This window comes from Saccostrea cucullata, unplaced genomic scaffold (genome assembly GCF_032062105.1).
Source record: "Saccostrea cucullata isolate Sc308-1 unplaced genomic scaffold, CSIRO_AGI_Scuc_v1 ctg15753, whole genome shotgun sequence".
NCBI lineage: Eukaryota > Metazoa > Mollusca > Bivalvia > Ostreida > Ostreidae > Saccostrea > Saccostrea cuccullata.
In genome coordinates, this window is record NW_026928333.1 from 7,078 (window position 1) to 33,747 (window position 26,670).

Consider the following 26,670-nt stretch of genomic DNA (forward strand, 5'->3'; position numbering starts at 1 on the left):
TGTTGCGAACCATCGGCGTTATCATAAATCATAAGACCTTTGCTCTTTAAAAATTCCACGCAATAAATAGGCCTATTTGTTTCTTAATTAAATATGAACGTTTTTTTTTCATCGAACAGCATCTATAGTCTATAGAGCAACCTCGCATGTAGTTTGACAACTTCTCTGTGATCATGATGTCAGAACATCAGTCATGTTTTAGCTTTTTTTACACATTCAAAAAGAAGATAAATACCTCAAAAACTGCTCAAGGAACTCTTTAGTGTATTAGCTTTAAAAAATTGGTACATTCGGCAAAAGTTTAATTCATTCAATGCTATAATATCTCAACAACGTAGATGTAAATAACGTTATCTTTGTAATACCGGATGTTTTCTATGCATCCCGGTGAGGGCGCTGCGATCGGAGGGAGATCGTATAGTGATATCTATTGTGACGTCATCGGAGTCGGCGGTCCCTTTGTTTTAGGTCTATGTTCTTAGCAAGTGCTTTCCGTCATTTGTTCCGAATACCATCGGAATGCCTCTTCAGTTTTCAGAAAATGACCTTTCAACACCATAATTGTTGAGAAAGAGTTGTATTGCGGTAAGTAACTTAAATAATATAGTAATATATTTTTTTTTAATACACAAGGCAAGCATTGACTTTTTTTGGGGGGGGGGGGGGGAGAGAGAGGGGGGATGTAGTAATTTTACTTTGAAGAAGGAAAGATTATAAGTACGTATTTGAACCTGAAGGAAATTCGAAATAAAGTAGTATATACAAGTCCACAAACAAAATTTAAAGACAAAGCCGAATATAGAAAAAAGTAGTTTCGCAAGCTGAAGCACCTATTCAAGCTATATGCTTGGGTCCCCTCAGAAATAACGTTTACCTCTTAGTCTTATGATCATTTCTTTCTTTTGCCTTATGATCTTTTTTCATTTGCTTATCACCAATTTTTTGTTGGTAGCCTCGCCCAACCTGAATCTGATAGGGTGTTTTGGTTGTACGTACTACCCCCCCCCCCTTTTTTTCAATTACCTTACCCCTACACTGTACATGTAAACTTTAAAGTTTATATTTCAAGGTGTTGGAAATTCATTTTTTTCATAACATTATTTATTTTGTATTTCTATTAATCAACAATTCATTGTCGCAGTCTATAACCTGTAGTTCCCTGCATTATTTTCAGCAATATTCGGTGACAGAAATAAAACAATCGTTTGAGATTTAACCCACCCCCGTATCCCCAAACAAATGAAACTGAAAAATGTTTGGTTGTTTTAACCCCACTTTTAACTGAAATATTAATTTTTTTATATTATTTAATTTCGTTTATATTTTAATAAGTTTATTTCGTATTTTTCCTTTTAAAATTAAGTCAACAAATATGTGCACGAGTTAATAAACTAGCCTGGTTCTCTGCATTTTCAGTGACAGACTCAGAGAACCAGAATATTTCAGAGAAGAACGACAACGAGGAGGCTCAAAACAGTATTGAGGTTTGTTTATTTTGTATTTACACTTTTTAAATTATCTTTATGGAAAACTCTGTGTGCAGATGGATATTTAGGGGCCTACATTTTAAATTTCATAGGCCTAAGTCGGTTAAAATGGCACATGTATTTTCGGTGACATGACTGTCAGTGTCACCAGCCCGCGTGTTTACATGTAACGTTCCCTGTTTACATTTAGCTACTGACCCTCTAAACATGATTCACGTAATCTTGTTTTTATGTTAGTTTACTGTGTGTAACTTTACTGAAAGTGTTATATAGATTTATAGCGATCTCTTCGATCTCTTTATATTTAGGTGAAGAGAAATTTCGGACTATCAGTAGCTACTGTAGATGCTAAGTTAAATGTTTATAGATTTGCTCACCCACAACTTACATACAGTGGTCCTAGACATATATCATGAAGCGCTAAAGCTTCATGAAAAATATGCCTACTTGAAGTCTGCATGATTCATACATCAATACAGTCTATTAGTCTCTATGCAAATGTTTTTTTTTTACCACACAGGGCATTCGGTCCTGTGTAATTAATCAACAAACAGGACTTAATCAAATTTTGTCTGACCGAAAAAAACCAAATGTAAACAAATGGAACACCTGAAAATTAGTGAAGGAAAATGATAATTTGTTCGGCATAATTAATTAATAATTGTAGAAAAATTAAATTTAATATGTTGATGATACTAGGAGTGAAACGGTTCACCGCGGTATCGGTTCACCGCGGTATTTTTTCTCGGTTCGATACACGGTACAAAATCTCTACTTTCGGTTCAGTTCGTTTTTCGGTCGGGATCGTCATTCAGTCCGGTTTGACATATGGTATAAACATGCTTTTCTGTATAATTAGTTCAGAAACGTAAGTTTGTGTGGACTTGAAGTTTATAAAATAATTTTATACAGTCAAATCAATTAAATTGATACATTCTATCCATTTTGCACATAAATTATTTTACTAGATGAAGTAAAAGGTAGCATAAAACAACATTGAATCTCTTTCCTTCTATCAAATTGTATCGTATCGAAAATAACCGAACCGAGACCAAATTTTTCGATACGTATCGAACCGTGAAGGAGGCGTATCGTTTCACCCCTAGATGATACAACCGTTATGGCGAGCTTAGATATTTATTTTGTTATAATTTAGATCAGGCTCATCAAACTGCACGTGACATTTAGTGCGTCTAGACTCTGATGTCACATTACGTCTTATAAATGTGAGTAATACATTTCCAAAAAGAAGCCTGAACATAATCCGAGATTCCTCTGACTCTAACCCCCGCTTTTATATTGTGACTTGTGCGGGGGAGAGTCATAAACTCCATATTGAATCTGGCGAAAACCTGGTATCGCTGCTCTGCCTACCTTTTACAACTTCATTTCGCGGAGCTAACTCCCGAGACGGGAGAAATCAGTAAAATAATTATTTTCCTACTTGTTAATTGTCATTGAAAGGATGCTTCCACCGTTTAAACAGCCCTATCACCGACAAATGAAGCATCACTTGAACTAGGTCACCTCATCGCCATTCGACTGCTTTGCGCATGACGTCAGCACACAAATACACAAAATTCCAGTCAGTTTGAAAGTAACACATGCTCAAACCACGTGTGGGGCTTTCGGAAAAATATGAAAGTGTTGTGAAAATACATATAAAATAACATAATGATGTTTTATTTATTGATTGATAAGGAAAGCAACTGTCAAAAACGACTTTAAAAAATTTATCCTAATATGAGGTTTAAAACACCAAACATGATATTTTCACGTGATAGTTTGTTTGTGTATTTGTGTGTGACGTCATGCGCAAAGAAGTCGAATGTCGAGGAGGCGACCAAATTCAAGTGATGCTTCATTTTTCGGTGATAGGGTCGTTTAAACGGCGAAGGCATAATATTTATGATGATTAACAAGTAGGTGAATAATTGTTTTACAGATTTCTCGCGTCTCGGGAGTTAGCTCCGCGAAATAAAGTTGTAAAAGGTAGGCAGAGTAGCGATACCAGGTGGTTTCGCCAGATTCCCAGTTTTCAATATGGAGTCCGCTCTGATTCTCCCCCGCACAAGTCACAATATAAAAGCGGGGGTTAGAGTCAGAGGAATCTCGGATTAGCCTGAACAGTGCTGAAAGTAAATGAAGAACGTTTTGTTTACTATATTTATCTTCAATGTTTATCCATTAAATCAGGGCATGTTTACTTTTAGTTGAACTTTTGCTGCTATTCTTGCAAGAACATAGCTTTAAGAAGTGATGCATTGTGGATCCAAGTTACAGCGTCAAAAAATTCTATCGAATGAATGTGCAGTCGTTCAAATTTTCTCTTCGCACAGAGGTTAGTCTTAAATTGAAAGTGAAAACGAGGCAGCACATGAAAGTCATTATTGGCTTTCAGAGATTGTTTAAGAAATATAATGACTTCGTATTGACCAATCAGATTACCGGACTTCACAAATTTATATAATTTATGGTTATATGGACTCATGGCAATTGATATTGACCGAAGACTCAGAAAGTGATAGCGACTGAGCTTGTGAAGTCACTATCATTTCCTTTGTCTGAGGTCAATATCAATTGCCATGAGTCCTTATAATGACATAATTTGAGCATTCACTGAAGTCCATAATAGTTATATATTATATAAATGGTGCCTGTTTTGGAGGGTAACAGTTGAAATTGACACCCCAAGGAAAACCATTGTCAACCGACGCATCAGCGAGGGGTGTCAATTTCAACTGTTACCCTCCAAAACAGGCACCATTTATTTTATTATACTGAATGTCCTCTTGATTTACTATGTCAGCAGTACAAATCGTCGATAGCCTTTTTCGTTCACGTTTAGAAAGCTTTCAAACTGCCCGCTAATTCGAAAAAGATTTACTGACCTCTTTATTGTTTATTTGCTACTCTACGAGTCCTTTACTATCTAAAGTTTCGTTATTTCTGCACTCGCAAGCATGTTTCGTCTGTCGTTTGTTGTTTTCAAGTAAGCTACATTGGACGCAAGCTTTTATTGACGTCAAGTTTATTCCGGTTCTTTCAAACGCGCAACTGACGTTTTGAGAATTCTACGGTGAACCGTACGCGCATAATTTCCACGCATGTGGCATTACCGTTGTGTTACCCGTTGCCACGTGTGTTGCTAAGGCTGAGGGTAATAGAACGGATTGTTAACTGCGTCTAAACCAATCAGATTTTAGTATTGAACATGAAAGTATAATAATATATAATCACACAAAGTTAATGCAATGACACAGTCCTAACTAAACAGACTTCGCTGTCATTACATCACAATTGTTAAAAACACGCATCTTATATTCTACGTAACTTCAGTGCACCAAACGCTGTGTTGTTCCACATCATTTTCTGCCGACGCACTTTCGCGTCGATGTCACAAAAGGAGGAATATCACGTGACATCCTTTCAGCCAATGAAAATTACAAAAATTATCTTCTTATATAATATATGTAATTATTTTGCTTTGAATTTGCATCATGTCGGTCATTACAGACATGTTTGAAATATATGGATTTTAATTACAACATTTTTTTACATCCATAATACCTAATGTCTTTTTTTACAGGGTCTGTGCTAGAATTTGTTGGACTCCAGTGTAACACTTTTATGGACAGAGAGGAAATCTTATCTCAAGGGTCAACATGTCTTTATTCCAAGAAAGGTAAATGATAATTACTTTTGCTAATACAATGTATACTCTTTTAATAAATTGTAACATCAGTGCAAAAGAAACATAGTCATACCAGTAACCTAACAACATTTTGAAAATGAAAGTGCAATTGTATGATCAATCGAATGAATGTTAAACCCAGTCAGAATCATTCCTTGTACTTTTTTTTTCGTATATCATTTTTATTAGGGCTGTGTATTGAGCAAAAAACAACATTTTATAATGTGATATGCACTATAATTGGATTCTTAAACAAGTCTGTCAAAAAAGACATATAAATCATTATGCATGAATTTTACAAAAAAAAATAAGAATAATTGTTTTGCAACTCATATTAATTTGTTTTTGTCTTACTGTCTTTAAAAAGTACACTTCAAATTCAAATTAAACAGGAAAACCTTGTTTAAAATATTTAGTACATTTATCTTACATGTTGAATAAATTACATGTACTGTATGGAAATAGGTTCATTATTTTCAATATGTTGTTACTTTCTGACTCAAAAAAAGAATAGTTTTATATCCTATGCATCATGTGAATGCTTTAAGAAATTCTTATCCATATTTACATGCAATCTAATTAAAATTTGATGTTCCGAATCCTCTACAGCTTCTCAAACATCTAACAACATCCCATTCGGGGTCATGTCAGAGCCACCTTTTGATTAGCCAATGAAATCATTGCCCTGAAATCTTGGCTTATACATGTAGTTCGAATGGGTTTCCTCTTTTCACTGCCGAACCTAAATGCCCGAGGAGTTTTGTAGTAAACAAAATATGCATTGCGTAAGCTGTGCTATGTATGAATGTGACGTGCAGGATATCTTATAGTTAATGCTTTTTTGTTTGCATTATTCACGCAAAGATGCCAGACTGGCGAAAAATAAATTGAATTTATATTAAAATTACTTGAATTCAATGTAAGACAGTATCAATTATAAATATGTGCTCCATGACGTTCCATTTTTGGCTTTGTTTTTATACGTTAATACATGTATTTATAAATTGTTATAAAACGGTAATATACGCTCCAATTTAATTCAAAATTTGACCAAGTGATGTTTCATGAATTCTGTAGGGAAAGGTAAAATATCATAAATCTTTGTGCGCTACAGCTGTGCAATTTTTAATATCAATAAAAGGTCTTTAAAATGTAAACATGGAAAAAGAAGCATGCTCCGTGAAGCATGTTTTCTCAAAATAAAATAGCTGTACAGTATATTTTTTAAGGATCACCTGAAAACACCAAATCTTTGTATATTTATTGCAAAATAGGTAAAGTTTTTATCTAGAAAGTTTGACCAGTTTGATTTAAATAGCGCACTCACAGTAGAACTTGTCCACGAACTTTTCTAACAACCCTCGTATATACGAATATCAGTTGGTTTTCTTTATGCAGTTTAATGCATTTGTTATCCCTTTTAAGTTGATTTTTTAAAAAAAAATATGCAGTTGATTTAGGAGCTCTTTATTATCTTCACTGTTTACTCTTACAGGGGTGTATGCCAGAATCTTTTGAAGAACAGTCTGAATCTAACATGGAAAAATGAGGAAGAACAGCCTTCCAGCTTACAAATCTATATTTTGACAAAGGGTAATTTTGTTTTTAATTCAATTAGAAGTACACATAAAATTAATTTATGCTCGCACCCCCTTCAAAGAAGGGAGGGCATATTGTTTTGCTGCTGTCTGTCTGTCGGTTTGGTGGCCCACCACTAGTTTTGCTTCAATTTCTTCACAGAGGTTGCACATATTGAATTCAAATTTGATACTAATGTATATTGTTTGTTTATAAGCATGGGTGTATACATGTGCATAGGAATCATCATGCCCATCTCTCTGTTCATGTGTTTGCCCACATGTGAGATTAGCTTGTTTTAATTCTGGCTGAGATAAATCGATTTAGGTCATCTAAATACAAACAATTTAAAGTAAATTACTATTGTATTGGGATAAACATTTTGGAAAATATGTAACTTTATTACTAGGTTATATTATAAAATCTCAAGTTTTAAATACTGATTTACATGTAGAAAGTAGTTGGTCTCTAAATGCAGTTATAATAATTTGGTCTCCCTTATGCATACAGTATATTATATAAATTTAAAGAAAACATGTATTTGTTGTTTAATTTCCCTTTTATATTTAGTTTATTTAACAAAACATATAATGCATACATACTAGTGTATAAAATTCAATATAAATTTAGAAAAGTCTCCTAAATGCAGTTATAATACATTTGGTCTCCCTTATGCATACAGTATATTATATAAATTTAAAGATCAACATGTATTTTTGTTTGTTGTGTAATTTCCCTTTTATATTTAGTTTATTTAACAAAACATATAACTTACTAGTGTATTAAAATCTCAAGTTTTGAATACTGATTTACATGTAGAAAGTAGTTGGTCTCCTAAATGCAGTTATAATACATTTGGTCTCCCTTATGCATACAGTATATTATATAAATTTAAAGATCAACATGTATTTTTGTTTGTTGTGTAATTTCCCTTTTATATTTAGTTTATTTAACAAAACATATAACTTACTAGTGTATTAAAATCTCAAGTTTTGAATACTGATTTACATGTAGAAAGTAGTTGGTCTCCTAAATGCAGTTATAATACATTTGGTCTCCCTTATGCATACAGTATATTATATAAATTTAAAGATCAACATGTATTTTTGTTTGTGTTTTTGTTTGTTGTTTAATGTCCCTCTTATTTTTGTTTATTTAACAAAACATATAACTTACTAGAGTATAAAAAGAAGGATATGGAGATAACGAACAGTATTCAATATCGAAGTCCATAAACAACACAAAATAAGAGCAGAGCAAACACGGACCTCCAAAACATCAGAGATGGGATCAGGTGCCATGGAGAAGTGAGCATTCCCTGCTGACTGGTCACACCAGATGTTTGCTCATTGTCATGATAGTGAAATAACGGAAAATTTGTCGTCAATTCAGGTTATAAATAATGGACGAACAATTGGTATGAAAAATGTCAGTCAGCATTTGACTCAATGATAAATTGTATTTGCAGACAAGGTCATTGTATCAACTATAGAACTTACAAAATAATGACTTTAAACAAGACTGCTGATATTCTTGTTTCATCAACTTGAACTTGCTTGTCAATAATTTACCTCGTTTTAGAAATTGTTCGTATGTAGAGCATGCTTTTGCGTATCGAATCAACTGAGATATATACACTCCATATGCAGGTGATGAAGGTATATTGCTGATGATACAAAAGTTAAAGTCGTCATGTTTATCATATAACTAGGTTGTTAGGTTATCATTAACAGTGATTATTGTCTTTTTCAAGTAAAATATCCAAGTAAGAAACAGATGTGTCAGAGTCTGTGGTTTCTTTTATCTCAAGCTCTCCTGAATATATCGTATCGACATAGAAATTACCATTGTTAATTGACATGTTGTCGATATATCTGAAGGTCAAGTTGAAGGCCACAGCAAGTGTTTTCTTCTTTTCACGCATAAGATTTTGCATAAATTCTGCTTCATATGAATATAAAAATCTCAAGTTTTGAATACTGATTTACATGTGAATTTAAGTTGGTCTCGTAAATTCAGTAATAATACATTTGGTCTCCCTTATGCATACAATATACTTGTATCATATAAATTTAAAGACTGGCATGTATTTTTGTTTGTTTCTTTGTTGTTTAATGTCCCTCTTAGATTTAGTTACTGTAATAAAGCATGTAATAAACTAGGGTATTGAAATATATCTGAAGTTTTGAATGTTGATTTGCATGTGGATAGTAGTTGGTCTCCTTAATGCAGTAATAATATATTTGGTCTCCCTTATGCATAATGTATATTATGCAAATTTAATTATGTATAATATGTGAAAATCCAAATTTACTCTGAATGATGCTTGTTGTCAATGTTCTTTCAATTCAAGCATACAACAGACAAAATATAGAATTAGAAATGTATTTATCATCTGTCTCAATCTACATGTACAAATCATGAAATTTAAGAATGTCTACATATTACTGTAAATCGTTTTAATTCCGCGATGTTAAAATTTCATGATATCTCAAATAGTACCAATTCCGATGGTTTTAATTTCACACTTTAAGATATTAATTCAAATTTCGTATAAGCATTTAAACGCTTTTAACAACTAAAGATAACATTCACGATGGGTTTAATTTCGCGGAAAAATGATAGAATTCACGAACATAGTGAAATTAAAACCATCGTGAATATTTGCCAATCTACAATATATATGCATTAAACATTAAATTGTAAATTTTGGACAATTAGTATGTTTAGCATCTCATATCAGAGTTGGAAATTACTGACTGCCCATGGCAGCCTGTTTTTGAGGTAGGGATTAATCTCTCTACATGTAGTCCTGGTCATTTAAACAAATTTTCTCTGTTTTCTATCCCTTTTAAGTTGATCTTTTAAAAAAATATGCAGTTGATCATGTCGATTTAGGTGCTCTTTATTATCTTCACTGTTTACTCTTTCAGGGGTATATGCCAGAATCTTTTGAAGAACAGTCAGAATCTAACATGGAAAAATGAGGAAAAACAGCCTTCCTGCTAATCTATATTCTGACAAAGGGTAATTTTGTTTTTAATTCAGTTAGAAGTACACATATAATTATGCTCGCATCCCTTTCAAAGAAGGGAGGGCATATTGCTTTGCTGCTTTCTGTCAGTCGGTTTGGTGGTCCACCTTTAGTTTTGCTTCAATTTCTTCACAGAGGTTGCACATATTGAATTTAAGTGTGGTTCTAGTGTATATTCACTATATTGTTTGTTTATAAGCATGGGTGTATACATGTGCATAGGAATCATCATATCCATCTTTCTGTTCATGTGTTTGCCCACTTGTAGTCAGGGGCATAACTCAAACAAGTTATAAAAAAAATAATTTAAATAAGTTATTTTACACACACAAATTAAAAAAAAAAAAACTTAAATTAGTTATTTGTATATCCTACTTGGACATTGATTTCTTGGAAATTTTGTGATTCCTGCCAATATGCATTGCATTTTGGGATTCCATTATGTAATACTAGATGGAGTGCACCGACTACAATGGAGAATTTGTGAGGAGGTGGAGATAAACCGCATTTACACCTCATTTTGTGGTTTTATCCACAAAGTGAATATATCTAATTTTTATTATTAAATAAAAAAATTCCCCACTTTTCCCAAGACTTTGAACACTTTTCCTGCATTGAGCAAGGTTTAAATTTAGTCAAGCATTTGTTTTTGTCTTGGTGCACGAGCAAAATCCTTTGGTGTACTGGGTGTGAAGTTATTTTAGAAAAATAATGTGTTTGATTTACTAAGGCAAGGAGAAAGTACAGACCCTTAACTGTCCTACTATACCTCAGAAACGAACCGTACTGTGAACAAAGCATACCATTCCGTGCACAAAGTGAACCGGTCCGTTCACAAAGCATACCGTACCGTCCACAAAGCGAACTGTTCCGTTCACAATGCGTACCTAGCTGTCCACAAAGCGTACCGTACCGTTCACAAAGCGTACCATTCCGTGCAAGAAACGAACCATACCGTTCTTTGGTTAATTATGCAAACCATGCCCCCAATGATTTTTGAATCGTGTAATGACCAAATAAGTCATTCAGGTTTATTTCTCGCTACGGCGCCTGTGAAAGGAGGACGGAGATTGTGTCTGCCTGTTCGAAACACCATTATCAAGTATCAAGCGTCTGGGCCCTCAACTTTAAAAATAAGGAAACTACTCGAAGCAAACTACAACTTCAAAACAACTAGACAGAGTGTGAGACGATTCCTTATTTGCTATAAATTAGATCAACTGGTTGTGTTTGTGGTCAAAGGTACAGTACAGGCCATGAGTTTTCCCGCAAAACACGTACGGGGCACAGTGGACCTTGAACAATGTCGGCGTATTTGAAGTCTTTCATTTTCTTTATATTAGCAAATTAAATCAATTTCCTTTTGAAATATTAGTTGTATTTAAATATTTGTAATTTAACTATACAGATATTTAAACTAATATTATAAGATGCCCCAAAATTCAATATAATCGTGCTCGTGCCCGGGGAAAATCTCTCTTTAAATGTGTACATGTACACTCATGTTTCATAATCCTATAATTATATTTGATATAGAAATAGGTTCAATAGACTATAATACAACTAAGATAGAACATGCTTTCGTTAATTAATTCCCTGGTTGTCTCTACTTTAGATTTTGATTTTGCTCATTTAAATTATTAAATCGGATACAAGATCGTTTTTGTCGTAAGTATGCATTCATATTAGTACATATCAGACATATCAGATGCATGATTTAACTAATGAATTATTTTGTAAGAATTTTAAAACATATATAAACTGTCTAGAGTAAAATTTAAAAAAGAACCGTATTAGACTATCACATTAATTCTATTAAGATTTTTACTATAGGCGAATCACTGGTGCAGTTATACTTAGTGGTGTTTCGATTATCGCCGACATCGCCGAATCTATCGCTGAAACCCAACCGATTTCGATTAATCGGATTGAAATTTGAGATCGATTAATTGGTAAAACCTGTAAATGTACGAGTTTACAAAGAACAAACTGTTGTTGACACGAATAGTCGAATACACTACATTGGCAAAGATGGCGGCGCCCTTTGTCGCAGACAACGAGGACGACCGCGAGAAATACTTCACTACCCCGGCACTAAATCGAAGTCCACCGACGAAACAAAACTTAGACATGCAGGGCCGTCACTGCCCTCAAATTTGGACCGAATATCGGACCCATTCCCAATGGCACAAAGTGCTAGATTTTCCCAATTTCATACTTAAAAATTCCCCAAAACGTGTTTTCTTGTTTAAATCACCTAATTTTCCACACATGCATCCTTTATTTGATCCATTTAGCAGCAATGCATGGTTGATTTGAATCTGCAACAACCCTGTCATGATCGTTTATTTCTAACTTGAATTTCCTCTGTCATGGAATAGCGATTTATAGATAGGTCATACGTAATATGGGTTTAATTTAATTATTTAACAAGGATAACCATTATGAGTTAGTTCATAAAATAAATAAATATATTTTTAAGTGAATTATAAGTCAAAATAAAATCTTGGATACTATCTATTTCATTTGCATGTGTTAAATGTCCAGAAAAAAAAGAAATAAATTGTAGATCTAGGCAATTTTATATTACCATTAAAAGGAAAATTTTAAATAGTAACTTAATAATTTCAATAGAATTATTCTTTATAATCTAAATTTTTGATTTATTTAAGATGCAATTAAACAGTAAGAAATACCCCCACCCACATTTTTCAGTCTCTGTATTATATGAAAATTAAAAAAAAAAATGCCTGCCTAGTAAGTAAATGTTTGATCTGTTAAATATAGATTTTATCATACCTTATGACTTATGTCCTGTAAATTTTGGCTTTTCAAGTATACTTTTCAAAGTGATAAATGGCTTTCATGATTAAATATTTTGCTTGGAGGGGGGTGTGAATACATGAAAGTATGTTTAAAATTTTCCCAATTTGACAAAAATGTCGAGGATTTTTCCCAAAAGGTACTGCGACAGCCCTGACATGTCGAGCCGTTTGCAAACTCTGCTGAAATACCCAATATAGGTACTACATCGACTTTACGCTCTGTCGTCCTTGGTAAGAAGTTTGGGAAAACGTTATACACGCCACATTTTTTCACCAGGTTGTTATGTATTTTGTTAGTTACAAGTAGTTAGTACTAGTTACTAGTTGTTATTATAATTGCCAAATTTCATGTTTACTTAATAAGTTGTTAGTTACATTGATGTCGGCATATTTGAAGTCTTTCATTTTCTTTATAATTATATAGTAAAAAAATAAAAATAAACATTTTATAGAGTCATATATCCTTTATTTCACATATGTTTCAAAATAAATATGGAAACCGATTAATTCGATTAATCACTAAAATCAGACTCTGATTATTAACCGATAATCGGTTTCAGATTTTTTCCGATTATACAACACTAGTTATACTTACACTGAAAATCTGTAATATCATGTAAAATATGGATTAAAATATTACATGCGGTAAACATGAAGATTCTACTGAACAGACAGAGATGATAATCTTACTAATAAAACTGATCAACTTTCATGCTGCATACAAAAATCGCCAGCCGAATTTCTTGCAGAAAAAATGTGCAAACTGCAGTATATATTACTTCATTCTGAAATACATCTTATGAAAAATGAAAAAAAAACAGTTTGTGAAAAAATAAAGATATTATAAGGTTTGTTACACTGTACCCCCATCCCCTTTCTAGAAAGCAATACGGATTAGCTGGTTAATAGTTCTTTAGAAGTCTGCAAAATGGTACATTGTTGTAAATGAAAAATTAAATCATGATCTACAGGAAACATCCTTATTAGTGTCTGTAAAAAGATAATTTACTATATAAAATGAAATTAAAAAAAAATATCAATCCTCTTTCAAGCCATATTATGTTTGTTACCCCCCCCCCCCCCCCCACCCACCTCTAGAAGGCGATACTTATGTGAATTTATGTGACTTTAAATTGTGCTTTTGTAAAAAAAGAAAATTATAATTTAGGGATACATGCTTATTTATTTTTGTCTGAAAAAGGATAATTTAGGAAGTAAATTTGTAATCAGTGTTGTGGTGAAACCTGGAAGATGAGTTTGCTGGATGTCAGTTGAGTGATTAAAAACACTTGATGTGGTCAGAACTAAATAATTTGAAAGGTGTGTTAAACACACGGCGCCCCCATCCCTCCGGCTGTGACCCAATATATTTTTTTAAATAGGTGTGAACTATGAACTGACCATAAGAATATTTCAAATCACAGGAGAAATTCTTCCTACGTAAACAGACTTTCAGGGTCTCTTAGCGTCATGCCATTTTGATTGACAGGTGATGCACAAGGATTTCATGCGTGCAGCATGCATGTACAGAGAACGGATTATTCATTGCATAGTAGTTGTAAATGGGTTGATTAAAAAGCATCATAGACTGATTAATTGTGACTTTGGCGATGTAAATAAGATGAAGAAGGAGAATGAATACAAATCATTTTTTTTTTTACAGATAATGTATTAAGGGGTTGGATCTCTCTATCCCCCTTTTCTCTCTCTCTCTCTCTCTCTCTCTCATTCACATCGTTTTTACAGACTTTACAGGAATAGAATAACTTAATAAAATAAAGAAAAACATATTAAAATAATTACTTAATACACTGAAAGGATTATTGAAAACATAAGTACTTGTCTGTGAAAAGAATGCTTTCTGTTACGAGAAAGTGCTCGGAAGTTATTGTATTGATTTTGTGTTTCTTCTGCTGATTTTCGTATCTATTTTGTTTACTGATATTTCTCTTCTGAAGCAAATGTTTAAACGATATTTTGTTTACTGATATTTCTCTGAAGCAAATTTTTGAAAATAAAAAAACAATGTACATATCTAATTACTAGGAATAAAAATGAAGCAGGAATAGTCATATTTATTTCTTTAGATCATTAGAAATAATTTATATATGTGCGTATAGAACAAGTATATACTCGGTATTATATTAATTCCTTTTAATTATGTTACAACTTTATTTTAAAGTGATTGATTGATTGATTGTATACTGTTTAATGTCCCTCTCCAGAATATTTCACTGATATGGAGACGTCACCATTGCCGGTAAAGGGCTGCAAATTTAAGCCTATGCTCGGCACTTATGGCCTTTGAGCAGGGAGGGATCTTTATCGTACCACACCTGCTGTGACATGGGGCCTCGGTTTATATGGTGTCATCTGAAGGACCGCCCCATTTAGTCGCATTTTATGACAAGCAAGGGGGTACTGAGGACCTATTCTAACCCGGATCCGCCATTTTAAAGTGAAAAAATATTTCATTTAATTTTTTTTTCCTTTTTAAAATGAAGGTTCAGCATAGGTAAAAAATAAGTATGGAAATATTTACGAGTTCTATATATATTAATACAATAAAAAACTTTAAAACACTTTTCGAAATATTTCAACCGTGTTACCGGCCTTCATCAGTCGTGTTTATTTAAACGCATAGCAACTCAACAGTATTATGACGTCACACTGAACATAGAAATTGAGAGGTAACGTCATGCAATAAGATTGCGCCAAAAACATCTGAAGATATTGTGGGAGCAAAAATTGTACTTGTGTATCAAAATTTTTATCATACAGAATAAAATACTAGAGTACGGGGTATATTAAAAATATGATTTTAAAGTATATATAAAAGTATATCTGTAAAAATAAGTATCACAATGTCACACAAATGTTTATCAATCCAATTCAAAGACAGAAGTGTTCTCTTTTGTTAATACCAAATGGTATATAAGTGTTCAACTTTTTCTTCCAAAGATTTTCTCTATATTTACGGTATATTAATACATATAGATAATCCAATAAAAAGTCTCAGTGGTCGGAATTAAATACTTAAAATATAAAAGAAAAACACGAAAAACTTCAGTAAAGCTTTAGGCCTTTCATTCTATCTTCAGAAGCTTTACAAAATTTTTGTAAAGCTTCTGAAGATAAAATGAAAGGCCTAAAGCTTTACAATACATATCTATACATAATGCCAAAGACATTGGTGGGATGATGTTTTTCCTTTCATTTTTTTTTTTTCATTTTTCTTACATCACCGCTGTAGTGTAAATTTATGTTTAAATTGAAACCACGATATTAATTTGTTAATAGTGGAAATATAATTATATACGTGCATTAAGTACTTCAAAAGTCATTTAAAATGAATTAATTTTTGGCAACCAGTCAAGAATTAAAGCTAACAGGCTCCGCCCACTTCATTTGCATACCGTTTCCCAAAGGTTCACAAAACGAACCGTTCCATGCAAGAAACGAAACGTACCGTCCACAAAGCGTACCGTACCATCCACAAAGCGTACCGTACCGTTCACAAAACAAACCATTCCGTTCACAAAGGGTACCGTTCCGTGCACAAAGCGTACCAAACCATACTGTTCAAGTGGTGTAGTAGCACAGTTTATGGTCTGTAGGTCATAGCAATGAGAAAAAATTCATTGAGACCAAAATATAACTCATTTGAGTTATTTTTGAAAATAACTTGTTTTAAAGTTGAGCCCCTGACTGTGAAAAGATATTTTAATGATCCCACCCTATTTTTGTCTTTTCTTGATTATCTCCCCTTGAAAGAGGGCATGACCCTTCATTTGAACAAACTAATATCCCCTTTATATTGTGTGATTAGCTTTTTTGTTTTAATTCTGGCTGAGATTAATTGATTAAGGTCATCTTAATACAAACAATTCAAAGTAAATTACTGTACTATACAAATTTAAAGATCAACATGTATTTTTGTTTGTTGTTTAATGTCCCTCTTATATTTAGTTTATTTAACAAAACATATAACTTACTAGAGTATTAAATCTCAAGTTTTGAATACTGATTTACATGTGGATTGGTCTCTTAAATTCAGTAATAATACATTTGGTCTCCCTTATGCATACAATATACTTGTATTATAAAAATTTAAAGACTGACATGCATTTTTGTTTGTTTCTTTGTTGTTTAATGTCCCTCATAAATTTGTAATTGTAAGCATGTAATTAACTAGGGTATTGAAATATATCTGAAATATATCTGAAGTTTTGAATGCTGATTTGCGAGTGGATAGTAGTTGGTCTCCTTAATGCAGTAATAATATATTTGGTCTCCCTTATGCATAATGTATATTATGTAAATTTAACTATGTATGGTATGTGAAAATCCAAAGTTACTCTGACTGATAGTGATTCTTTCAATTCAAGCACACAAGTCAACAGCCAAATTATCATGAATAATAAAATTAGAAATGATTTTATCATCTGTCTCAATCTACATGTACGAATCATGAATTTAAGAATGTTAATATATGTGATAAGCAAAAACCTCCCTTAACGAAGAATTTTGACATTTTCAGTTTTTTTATTGATTCTTGTAGAGTTTTTCTTTCTCTTTCGTTTGATGTATAACATGACATATATATCTGTACATAAATGTAAAAAATATTGCATGACAAAGACGGAATATTTACTTTGACATACAGTGTACGCGTGCGTAACTGCATGGATTTTTTTAACGTAAAATCGTAAAATGACTTAAAGCTTCATAATAATTTGATGATATTTATTATTATTAAACTTTTGATTTGATTTCCTTAAAAGTATCAACAATTTAGGATTTTTTCATCGTAATAATAGAAAATAAACATTCTAAAGTATATCTTTCAGAAACGAATGACGGGGGTGGGGGGTGGATGGACCGAAATGATCGTCAATTAGGAAAAACTCAAGACAAAATCAAAAAATCTTCTCTTCTTCTGGGAGACCTTCCAATTTATGGCTTTCTAATGCAGTAAAATGGCAGAAATCTACATCACTGCAATAGTAAAAGAAAATTAGCAACATTTGGATAAAAAAAATGCTATTGTGGTAGTAAAAACGACACACGTACGGCTTCCTACTAGCTTAGGCTAGTGGGATAACCCTTAAGCTTATTCGGTAAAGCACAGAGGCCTCGGGTTCGATTCCAATTAAGCAGAGGCACGTAATTATGTTCCCCAAACGGAGTTTGGGAACATATTGTTTTTACTCTGTTTCTTATTATTATGTTCCCCAAACGGAGTTTGGGAACATATTGTTTTTACTCGGTTTCTTATTATTATTATTATGTTCCCCAAACGAAGTTGGGGAACATATTGTTTTTACTCTGTTTCTTATTATTATTATTATTATTATTATTATTATTATTATTTTTCTTCTTCCTGGGAAAATTTTGTCCACGAGTGATCTTGTAAACTACACATCCGACTGAAGTAAAATGTTTTTAGGGTCAGTAGACATGTTATGTAGATTTGCCGAACGAAGGTCATTTTGCGCGCACGTGCTTGCAAGAGCGGGCACGTGCAACACGAAAAATGACCAATATAATGGATATTGCTGTAACTTTTCTTTTTCTTGATGAATTTTTTTGAAACTCATAATGTAAGGACACATTAGTAGTATAGACAAGATGGCATGGTCAAAATAGCAAGATCTCACGCGCATGCACGTGCGCTTCGCTCTGATTGGCTGAAACTAAAACCTCAATATCTTTCTTGTTTCTTGTCATAATCTTTTGAAATTTTGAACATAGTCCTACATTATGAAGGTCTACAGCATGATATATAAAAATATTCATGAAAGCATGCGCATGCACGCGTGCTGCAATCTGATTGGCTGAAACTTTAAATGGCTATATCTCCTTTGTTTTTTGACGAAATGCTTTGAAATTTAAAACATAGTCATGCATTAGGATATCCTAAAATATGATATAGAAAAAAATCATGAAATCACGCGCATGCACGTGTGCTGCAATCTGATTGGCTGAAACTTTATATGGCAATATCTCCTTTGTTTTTTGACGAAATGATTCGAATTTTAAAATATAGTCATTCATTTAGATATCCTTCAATACGATAAAGATAAAAATTTATGAAATCACACGCATGCATGTGTGCTGTAATCCAATTGGCTGAAATTTCAAATGGCTATAACTCCCTTGTTTTTCAACCAAACAGGATTTGATTTAGAACATAGATAAATATAAGGGACTCCTACAAGAAGGTGTAGTCATTATGCACGTGCTTGCGCGTGCGTGCACATGAAATGAGTAAAATCATAAATACACTCGAATGAGTGTATTTTTTGATACTTTTGGATTAAATGCTTTGATTCTAAGTATATTAAAATTTGAGATAGTGTAGACAAGATAATATGGTCGTTACGCACATGAACACGCGTGCAATGCCTATTTTTAAATATATTTTGTATTTTTCTGGGAAGACCTTGATTAAGTCTAAATTCTATAAAGTATTTCTTATCTAATAGAGATTACAGGGAATATGGCACCAAAAGGGACTTGGGGAGCGTTTGGGGAACATCTGTAACGGTCCCCGTTACAATTAGCACTAGTTATTATTATTATTCTTTTTTTTCTTCTTTGTTCTCCGGTACTTTTTTTGTCCGCGAGTGTTCTCAGAAACTGTTCACCCAACTGAGCTAAAACCTTTTTAGGGTTAATAGGTGTGTAGTGTAGGTGTGCAACACGAAGGTTATTTTGCGCGCATTCGCATGCACGTGCGTGCGCGTGAAGTAAGTGAAATGACTGATATACTTAATATAGCCTTAACTTTTACATTTTTTGATGAAATGCTTTGAAACTCACTACATAAGGATATCTTAATAATGTTAATGATATGACACTGTCAAATTAGCACGAACTCACGCGCATGCACGTGCGCCTTGCTCTGATTGGCTGAAACAAAAATTTCAATTTCTCTTTTGTTTTTTGACGAAATAGTTTGAAATTTTTAACGTTGTCATGAATTAAGACATCCTTCAATATAGTATGGAAAAAATTTCATGAAAACACACGCATGCACGTGCGCTGCAATCTGATTGGCTGAAACTTTCAATGGCTATATCTCCTTTGTTTTTTGACGAAATGCTTTGGAATTTAAAACATAGTCTTGCATTAGGATATCCTGCAATATGATATACAAAAAATTTCAACAAATCACGCGCATGCACGTAAGCTGCAACCTGATTGGCCGAAACTTTAAATGGCTATATTTCCTTTGTTTTTTGACGAAATTCTTTGAAATTTAAAACATATTCATGCATTGGGATATCCTACAATATGATGTAGGAAAAAAATCATGAAATCACGCGCATGCACGTGTGCTGCAATCTGATTGGCTGAAACTTGAAATGGCTATAATTACCTTGGTTTTCAACCAAACAGGATGGGATTTAGAATATAGATAGATATAAGGGCCTCCTACAAGAAGGTTTGGTCATCATGCACGTGCACGCACGTGCGTGCATTTGGAACGAGTGAAATTAAAAATACACTTGACTGAGTGATTTTTTATACTTTTGGACTAAATGGTTTAATATATAGTATATTTAAATATATAGAAAATTGTAGACAAGATGATATGATCATTGCGCACGTGCATTCACATGCGCACGCCTGCAATGTTAAAATTTGAATATAATTGGTATCCCTCTGGGAAAACGTTGTTAAAGGCAAAAATGCACAGATGTTGTCTTATTTAATAAGGCTTACATGGAATATGGCACCAAAAGGGAGTTGGGGAGCGTTTGGGGAACATCTGTAACGGTTCCCGTTACAATTAGCACTAGTTATTATTAAGGTCTTCCGACTTCCTTCGGAAGACCTTATTGTTTTCCTTCTGTTTTTTATTATTATTATTATTATTATTATTCTATTTTCATAGTACAGCCGATATCTCAGCTATGAGTGGACAGATTTCAAAGATTTTCTCAGGGAAGATGCATCATGAGAATATCTCCAGACGTGTTTTTCATTTTTTGAAAATTTACTTCCGTTCGCGATTTTTGGGGATTTTCGGTTTTTTTAAAAGGCATTTTGTCCAGCAGTTTTCTCGAGAACGGCTAAAGATATGAAAGTGAAACTCACTGAGGTGATAGAACATCGAACTCCGTTATGGGCAACGACCTTTATTTTTCGTCGTCGGCACTTCCGGTCGCAAACGGAAGTGAATTAAAAAAATCCGATTTTTCAACTTTTTTGTTTTTCAATATTTTTCTTGAGGATTTACAGGGTTTATAGAATGTCTTTTGGGAATTTTAAATATGTGTTCAATATCTTGATGCGTGCATGTATTGAAAAGATATGACGAAACCAAATTTTGTCCCACTGTCGGGGGTTCGAATCCCGCTGTAGGCGTTGACATTTTTTTATTACTTTCTGTATTTTTTCAGTTGCAAAACACTTTTCTCTAAAATTTAAATATGTATGGAAGATTTTGCCGATTCTTAAAAGCTATTTTTTGATATATGTTAAGGAATACCGTTAATAATCATGAGATATGTCGAGAGGCTGCTGTAAAAGATTGATTGATTGTATACTGTTTAACGTCCCTCTCCGGAATATTTCACTGATATGGAGACGTCACCATTGCCGGTGAAGGGCAGCAAATTTAGGCCTATGCTCAGCACTTACGGCCTTTGAGCAGGGAGGGATCTTTATCCTGCTACACCTGTTGTGACACGGGGCCTCAGTTTATAGGGTCTCGTCTGAAGGACCGCCCCATTTAGTCACCTTTTACGACAAGCAAGGAGGTATTTAGGACCTATTCTAACCCAGATCCCCACGGGGGCTGCTGTAAATGAACGTTAACGAAAAAAATACATTCTGAAATTTTATGGGATGACGCAGCATAGAATTCTAAAGAAAATCGGTCGGAAGACCTGCTTGTTGCACCAGCAACAAGAACGCATCTAGTTATTATTATTATTTTTCTTCTTCTTCTTCTTCCTGGGTACTTTTTTGTCCGGGAATGATCTCGTAAACTATACATCCGACTAAGGTGAAATGTTTTTAGGGTCAGTAGACATGTTATGTAGATTTGTGGAACGAAGGTCATTTTCCGCGCACGTGCTTGCAAGAGCGTGCACGTGCAACATGTGAAATGACCGATTTAATTGATATAGGCGTAACTTTTTAAATTTTTGATGAAATGCTTTGAAACTTATAATATAAGGATATATTAGAAGCATAGACAATATGACATGGTCAAAATAGCAAGATTTCACGCGCATGCACGTGCGCTTTGCTCTGATTGGCTGAAACTAAAGTCTCAATATCTTTCTTATTTTTTGACGAAATCCTTTGAAATTTTGAAAATAGCCATGCATTAGAATATCCTACAAAAAGATATATAGCAATTATCATGAAAGCATGCACGTGCGCTGCAATCTGATTGGCTTAAACTTTAAATAGCTATAACTCCCTTGATTTTCAACCAAACAGGATGGGATTTGGAACATAGATAGATATACTGGACTACTACAAGAAGGTATGGTCACCATGCACATGCATACACGTGCATGTACGTGCGCTGCATTCTGATTGGCTGAAACTTTAAACAGCTATAACTCCCTTGGTTTTCAACCAAACAGGGTGGGATTTAGAACATAGATAGATGTAACGGACATCTACAAGAAGATATGGTCACCATGCTCATGTATGCACTTGCGTGCACGTGAAATGAACAAAATAAAAAAAAGAACACTTGAATGAGGGTATCTTTTTATTACTTTTGGATTAAATGCTTTAATATTTAGTATATAAAAATATATAGATGATAAGGTCATTACGCACATGCATTCACATATGCACGCAAAATTTGAATGAACTTTGTACACTTCTGGGTAAACGTTATTAAAGTCTCAAATGCATCGAGTTTGTCTTATTTAATGAAGCTTACAGGGAATATGGCACCAAAAGGGAGTTGGGGAGCGTTTGGGGAACATCTGTAACGGTCCCCGTTACAATTAGCACTAGTTTTCTCTGTTACACTATCAAAGTATTTGTCTTTAAAAAAGAAGTTTGAGACAGTTCTTACTTCCCCCCCCCCCCCCCCCCCCCGCCCCGGGTCATTAAAAGTCTATACAATGTACGAATAGATAGAAAGTATTGTCATAGTACCTGAAATTTTTTAAAGAGTGCGACATTTTTTTTTTTTTGTATCCAAAGGAAAAATAACATTTCTTTTAACACAAGTTAACTATTTACATGTTTTAGTTTCGAATGTTTTAATACCGAAGACTTCTTGGCTTATTGAAAAGATAATCTGCACCCAAGAATAAATTGTATTTGTCTCTTGTAGTAGAGTTTGATCCTTTTCTTCTAAATATATTTCTTTTCAATAATTTAAACATAAATATAAAATAGGAAACGGAAGGCCAGGAAAAATGAATCATATGTTAAAAATTACCAAGAAATAATGATTGAACACTTTAAAATTTGATGCACCTAATCTTCATTGATTTGATTTAAACATGCATTTATTGAATTATACAAACGCATTGGAAACAAGTTTGACAACTTTCAAGTTCTTCTTGTGAAAGAATGACTGATTTCATAACGACACCCGAAGAAGAAAAGCGTCTGCATGCATAATTTTCAGTGAATCAGAATGTAACATCCGTCCCCACCCAATAAAATATATGTATTTTTAAATCTTGTTAAATAAAAGGCAAATCTGCAATTTATATATATGAAGTTAATCGTGAATTATTTTGAACTGATCATTGTATATAAGCCGAATAACAAACCACAATACCAGAATATAAATTTTATATGAATCCCACAAGTGACACGTACACTCCACAACTTCATTTCTAGGAATAGAATATAAGGCTTATACTAAGCTTCACTGTTACCTTCCTGGGAAAGTACATGCACACATTATGATTTATTTAAATCATCTTAAATGCTGGTTACATTTTAGTATTGGTTAAAACATGCATGTTAAAAATAGAAACAGAAAGTAAGAGAACGGATAAAACATTTTTACATGTAATATTCTTCGATCATGTCTCAGCTATGGACATTCACGCTTAATTGATTACCTGAATTAATTAAACAAGAACAAGGCACACATGTACAATCTTAAGCTGTAACTTTTGTTATTTTTTAAAAAATATTCAATTGTTGTAATTTATACATTTTTTTATACACGGGAAGATGTACATATATGAATGGGTTAGTTGATCAAGCACGCAATATTCAAGCCGACCAACATGTATTTTTTATGTTCGACAAATCCTTTATCATAGAATATAGAGCGATTTGATCATTGACTTAAGTATAATATATTCAGATACATGTATTTACATACTCCAACTTCCATATATATTGAACAAATATAGGCATATTAATTACCTCGGATTAATATATTTTGCATAAGCGTCGGAACCGGGGGGGGGGGGGGGAGTAGGAGGGGATTAGCCCCCCTTTTTTTCTTAAAGATATACTTAGTATAGACATTGGACATTGCTGCGTAGCCTTAGCCCCCCCCCCCCCCCCCCCCCCACTTTCCATAGACATGTTGCAATATAGGCTTAAAATGGGGAAAGTTGTGTGTTTGGAAAAAAAAGTTTGGAGTTCGAACCTAACCCCCCCCCCCCCCCCCAATTGGATTTTCGTGTTTAACCAATGCACATTTCCTTTTTTTATTGCTTGTCAGGTCTTTTTGAAGGTTTAAAAATTCCTTATACCTACCCCCCCCCCCCCCCCCCCCAACTTTCAATTTGCTTCTGATGCCAATGTTTTGGGCAGATTTGTACCGTACTAATTTTGCATTAAACTGCCAATACATGTACATGTTCAATGCAACTTTTGCAGGAAAAAATTATTAATATTGTAAAAGTTTGTTACATGTTTACATTTAATAAATAACGTGTAATTGGTAGCAAATTTTCATAATTAGAAACGCATATACATATTCATTTAATTGCGATTCAACAGAGGGAAACAAGATTATTTTTTCCAAGGTAGATGTTAAAACGTGAAATGTTGGTATTAAAGTCTTTGTCGGGGAAATGATTACTTCAGGTTAAATAATCCTTAATACTAAAGGTTAAAATAAAATCATTAAAAAGAAAGTCTTTAACCTCTAAAACGTTTAATTTATACTCTCATACTGCATTGATGTTTTAAAAAGGGCTGAATGTGATGAGCACCGGAGACGTTACTACATGTACATGCAACAGCCTGGTTCAGGCTCAGCGATTTTATACATGACTGAAATTATGTTGTTTTTAGGAATCCAGAACTCCAGAATCTTCGTTAGTACATGTAGATAAACCATGCGCAAAATAATAATAGGTTGGAATGTTTTAAAACTGTTCAAACAGATTGTATGAATTTGTAACAATTTGAATTAATTATAACATTTTAGTGATGTATCATGTTTGCCATTTTCGGTGTATTGTGTATAACATCATCAAACAGATTATGAAAAGGTCGATAAACATACGTTCAATCTGTTTAATTCTCAATCATGAAATATTTTAGACAGTGGGACTGTAACTTACAATGTATTCGAGCATCCGTAAATTCAAGACGAAATTAGCACGAAGTATCCAAAGAAATAAAGCAGACACGCGACACAGAAGAAAGGGGGGAGAATTTTTTCTACATTTTTTGTACAACATGAGAAGGTGTTCAACAATAAAATAAATTGAGAAGCTCTAAAGGTCTTTCTTAAAAATATTCATTTTGAATCGAAAGCCAAAACTAATTCCGGAAGAAGTGTCCAAATCAAATATTGAGTGTCGTATCTATAGAGAATACTTTTTTTAAAAAACTAAACTTAAATATTTATATAACAGTTCACGTTTTATTTATATAAACGGAGCGTTAACTGTCCCAAACCAGTTTACACCGTTTACATTGGGATAAATTCATTCCATAATTAAAAGAGAAGTAATTCAGGTCAATTTTCATTGCATCGCTATTTAAATAAAAATACCTTAGTTTAATGCTCCTGTTAAATTGCATGTGCATTCCGATGAAACAGCTGGACATTAAACTAAAAAAAAAAAAACTATCTTTAAAAACTTGTTTGTTTGACCTTTTAAAACGAACCGACTAAAATCTTTTTAAAACTTCCAAATTATTCATTCCGGGATTTTCTCATCCTATCAACAACTTTAATGCCTTCAATCTTTTTCAACACTGAAAATTTCCGACCAAAAAACAATTCGACCTACCTACCAATGTAATTTTTTAACCCGAATAGGGAGAAGGCAAACAAACTTCATTTTAAAAAAGGACTTACGGGAATTTTTCAGCTACCACTGGAAATCTTTTAAAAATACACACTTAATTGTGAAAAGGAGATATCACACAGCCACTTGACGGAGAATAAATTTTTAATAAATAAACTACATCAAATTACACCCAAGAATGTGTCTTAGTGTATAAATAAAACAACATCCCCCGGTTCTATTGCGGAGAGTTTCTCTCAAGGAGACGTTTTTACGTCGCATTTACCTTGTTGACTTTAGACGCGTCTTTTGACGTTATGTCATAATAGACATAAGGGAGGTTTTTGCTTGGCGCGTCACATATTATATATGCATTAAGCATTAATTTGTAAATTTTGGATAATTAGTATGTTTAGCAAGAGTTGGAAATTACTGACTGCCCATGGCAGTCTGTTTTTGAGGTAGGGATTAATCTCTGTACATGTAGTTCTGGTCATTTAAACAAATTTTCTCTGTTCTCTATTCTTTTTTTCAGGGTATAGTAAGTCTGTAGAAAATAAGTAAAATATAATATAACAAGGGAGCACTTCTAGTTAAATGTATGAGTTGACCTACGATTAGTGTTGTCAAATCAGATGATTTTTAGTAACCGGGTACTCGCCTACTTTTCAGTTCAAGTAGCTGGTTATGCAGATGATTTTTCTTTAGACCTCAAAATACCTGCTTTTGCAATATACTCAACAGGAACTAGTATAAGTATTTGTAACTTGTTATTTCCATATCTTTTTTGCATATTTTCCATATTTGCATATATTGAATAAAGACAAGTACATGTACATGTGTA

General features: G+C 33.3%; 1 long non-coding RNA gene across 2 annotated transcripts; it reads left to right on the plus strand.

Annotated features, from left to right (window-relative positions):
- Positions 1–495: 495 nt before the first annotated feature.
- Positions 496–26,586, plus strand: LOC134277243 (uncharacterized). 2 transcript variants are annotated; one of them, XR_009994218.1, is made up of 6 exons: positions 496–585; positions 1,417–1,484; positions 5,077–5,172; positions 6,677–6,774; positions 9,693–9,786; positions 26,499–26,586. It is a non-coding gene; the product is annotated as an uncharacterized LOC134277243 (long non-coding RNA). The 2 variants fall into 2 exon arrangements; XR_009994217.1 differs by lacking the exon at positions 26,499–26,586 and having other exon boundaries at positions 499–585; positions 9,693–9,953.
- Positions 26,587–26,670: the final 84 nt, after the last annotated feature.